This window comes from Tenrec ecaudatus, chromosome 1 (assembly GCF_050624435.1).
Source record: "Tenrec ecaudatus isolate mTenEca1 chromosome 1, mTenEca1.hap1, whole genome shotgun sequence".
NCBI classification, from domain to species: Eukaryota; Metazoa; Chordata; class Mammalia; order Afrosoricida; family Tenrecidae; genus Tenrec; species Tenrec ecaudatus.
In genome coordinates this window covers 101123985-101128204 of record NC_134530.1, presented here as the reverse complement: position 1 = coordinate 101128204, position 4220 = coordinate 101123985, and the positions used below count along the sequence as shown (strand labels likewise).

Below are 4220 nucleotides of genomic sequence, written 5' to 3'. Positions count from 1 at the left end.
GATTTTCATTGGTGGGAAAGGGGAAAATCCATAATAAAACACAAAGAGCTATCACGGTAAGCAAATAAACTAGTGCTGTTGTTTTTGTCTTAAAACATTCCCAAGTATTTGTGGAAGGAGAGGGCCCAAATTGGCGCAGTGGTAACTGCCCCTATCTTCAATGACTTTAGGACCAAATAAGATAATGCAGCTTCAACATATAACAGTAAGGGTTCCTGGGGGGATAGGGTGGGGAGGGAGGGGACAAAGGCGAGCTGACAACAAAGAGTTTAAGAAACAGAAAATGTTTGGAGACTGGTGGTAGCAGCAATTGCACAATTAATTGTTCTAATTTAATTATGGATTGTTATATTATCTGCAAGAGCTCCCAATAAAATTGTAATGCATTTTTTGCTCCTGGTACCAAAAACATCAACTAAGAAATATCATTCGCTGGTGGAAATGAGTCGACAGTGTTTTATGGACAAACAGATTAACTATCGCTGGGCAGTACAGCGTAAAACTACAAAGTAGACCACAGTTCAAGCAGAGGGAAGGGTTTGTACACATAGAGAACAAAGGAAAGGTGACACGTTAATGTTAATTTGTAAAAAAAATCAACTTCAACTTGAAGTTTTTTTGAAATTTTAAGTGGATCACCAAATGTTAAGGGCAGAAAGAATTACTATGTAGATATAAAAGTCATCCAGGTAGTTTTCTTGATTGGAAAATTCTAGTCAACTCTTTATGAGTAAATTTCTAGGCACAAATTAGTTTTATATTATTGCCAAATTATTTACATATTGACCAGTTTGCTTAGTTATGGGCACAGTCTTTTTGAGACCACTTGTTTACAACTTGCCACATTCTTTCTAAGTAGTTTACATTTTGACCACTCATTTCTTGAGAATGTACATGGCCTTATCTTTTATTCTGACCTGAAAACTCCCAGTTTGAACTTATTTCCCACTTGCAAAACCTGTGCTTTTGATGCCCTTATAGATTCCTTCCCAAACATTATGTTTATAAAAACAGAATCTCTTTCTTTACAATAACCATAAACAAGTTTAGTAAATTAATATCATTTAATTAAATTATTTTTGTCATAAAATATTTGGAGAGAAAATCATGTTGCATTTCATATAGTTGAATTTGCAATGATGGAATGGATATTTAGGATGATACCTAAGATTCTCAAGTATTTAGCATGCAATAAGCACTAATAGTGAATGAAGTATGGTTGGACCAGCGGGTTAGTTAACTAGAACTTGACTTCTCCATATTCCACTGTAATAAGAACAATAACAGATATTTATTGTTTACTTAACAAATGTTAAGTCATTAGCACACTTTCTCTTTGTCTGTCAAAATCCTATGAGATGGATTTTAGTAGACAACTTGAAATATGCAAAACAGAAGTTAAAATATCCTCTAAATTATCAATTGGTTTGGGAAGATTGCATGAGACAGTCTCACCATCCTTTGCCTCTTCTGAAACTAGCCTAAACCTCTGGCAGCTCCTTGTCAATGTACTGCCTCGACCGTTGTTGGATGATATTCAATAAAATGTTACTTGCCGATGATATCGATGATATTGTTTTATAATTTTCAAATCTGTTGGGTTACTTTTCTTTGAAATAGGTACAAATCTGACTCTCTTTTAATCAATTGGCCGAGTAGGCTATGTGTGAAATTTGTTTACCCAGGTGAGTGAGTTCTTTCAGTGCTTCATCAGCTTGTTGAAACATTTCAATTAGTATCCATCTTTGGTGGAGTGATATTTCTTAATATGACTTTTCCGCCCAAGTTTCTGTAACTCCCATCAAAAGGATCAGCTAGGCCTTACGCAATAAGCATGTATGTAACACAAGTTGTGTTCCAACAAATGTCTCTTCATCCATGTACAGGTTCCGCATGAGCACAATCAAGTGTTCTGGAATTCCCATTCTTCTCAAGGCTGTTCTGTTTGCTATAGATCACACCGTCAGTTGCCTGATGTATTCACTAAAATACAAGTAACAACTTTATGTACTGTCTGCTTTGAGCCAAGATCCATCTGATGTCAGCAATGATAGCCATTGTTCCACGTCCTCTTGTTCATCTGAACTGACACTCGGGCATCTCCCTGTCAAAGCACCGCTGTAACTGTTCTTGGATGATCTTCAGCAGAATTTTACTTGCACATAATACTGATGACATTGTTATATGATGTGAGTCCTTTGTTGCACTCTTCTTTGGAATGGGTACAAATATGGATCTCTCTCAATCAGTTGGTCAAGTGGTTTTCTTCCAAATTTTCTGGGATAGAAGAAAAGTGTTTCCAGTGCTTTAGCAGCTTGTGAAAACCCGCCAGTTAGTATTTCATAAGTTCCTGGAGCCTTGTTTTTGGTTAATGCTTTCAGTTCAGTTTAAACATCTTCCTTTAATACTGTTGATTCTTCCTCATATGTAATGTTCTAAAATTTTTCAATATTAACTAGTTATTTTTGGTACAGTGACTGCATAGTCTTTCTATCTACTTTTGATGCTTCCTGCATCATTAAATATATTGTTCATAGAATCTTTCAATATTGCAACTCAAGGTTGGTATTTTTTCTTGAATTCTTTGTTAAAATATCCTTAGTGTTCTTCCATTTTAATTTTCTATTTGTAGGTTGTTTAGCTCTGCACATTCCATTGTAATATATTAGTTCCTTTCTTTTAGCTTTGCCAATTGCATTATAATATTTTATTTTTTCTTATTGCACTGCCCTTTGGAATTTTCTGTTCAGCTATTTGACTTCATTATTTCTTCCATGTACCTTAGTTACTCTAAGATCAGAACAAGTTTCAGAATCTCTTCTGACCTCCATATATTTATTTCTTTCCTGTCTTTTTAATGACTTTTTGTTTTCTTCATGAATGATATTACTGATGCCTTCTAAACCTCATCAGGTCTTCTGCCATTAGTGTTCAATACAGAAAATATGTTCTTGAAATATTCTCAAAATTCTGGTGAAATATACTGACGGTTGTATCTTAGATCTCTTGTACTTAATTTAATTTTTCTTCTGCTTGAACCTGAACTTACAGGCGAGAAGTTGGTGCTCTGTTCCACATTCAGGCCTTGCCCTAGTTTCAGCTGCTGACGTTGCCCTTCTTTATCATCTCTTCCCACCAAACCACTACCTGCCTTCAAGTAGATGCCAATTCTTAGAGATCCTATACGACAGGGTAGAATTGCCCCCTCTGAGTTTCTGAGACTGTAATTATTTACGGGAGTAGAAAGCCTTGTCCTTCTCCAAAGATGTGCCTGGTGGTTTTAAACTGCTGACCTTTCCATTTTCAGTCAACCAGGGATGCTGTTTTCCACAGATGTGCTCAGTTGTGAATCTGTGCATTCTATCTGGAAAAGTCCATTCACAATTGATGTTGTCGAAAGAAGGTATCTGTGATGAGAACTTGTTAGTCTTGCAAAATTCTTTTTTTTTTTTTTTAAATCAGGCAGGAGCAAACAGGATGTTGCGAGTCTTCCTCACAAGGAGATGCTATCACGTATCAGGAGATCTCCAATCATCATTTTATCTCTGTGCTCCAAAAGGAGGAACAGGTAAAGATTAACCTTACTGATGATAGTCTTGCAAAATTCTACTGTGAGATCTTCAGCTTCATTTCTGTCAGCAAGACCATAATTTACAACTGTTGTTCCTTCCTCTTTAATTTCAGCTTTTACATTCTCATAACCAAGAATTATCAGTGCATCTTGTTTGCATATTGATCAATTGTAGACTGAAGATGTTTTAGAATTTTAAGTTTTTCAGCACTAGCTCTAGTGGATGATGCAAACATATGAATAATACTTGTGTGGATTAGATTTTCTTGTATGCAAATAGATGTGATCCTGTCACAGACAGCTTTGTATTTCAAGATAAATCTTTAAAAAGATCTTGATTGATCTTGAAATGCACTTTTTGATGATGAATGTAAGGCCATTTCTTGTATGGTGTCATTCCATCATGGAAAATGATATGATTTTCAGCTTCAAAATGGCCAATACCAGTCTATTTCAGCTAACAGCTTTTAGAACTTTTATATGTTCCATTTAATTTTAAGATTTTTCCAGCTGTTTCTTTACATTTTGAGATGTTCCCACCAGCAAATGAAGCTCATAAAGGCGTTAGCCCCATGGCCTTTACGCCCCAGGGTATTATCCCATTCAAGCCATGATGGTAAACTCTGCTTTGGAAGGTAGGTGGTCCCAT

The 4220-nt window shown here is 35.8% G+C and overlaps 1 non-coding gene across 1 annotated transcript; it reads right to left on the bottom strand.

The window, feature by feature from the left end:
* Positions 1 to 3457: 3457 nt before the first annotated feature.
* LOC142438367 (U8 small nucleolar RNA) lies at positions 3458 to 3591 on the bottom strand. Its single transcript, XR_012782752.1, has one exon. It is a non-coding gene; the product is annotated as a U8 small nucleolar RNA (small nucleolar RNA).
* Positions 3592 to 4220: the final 629 nt, after the last annotated feature.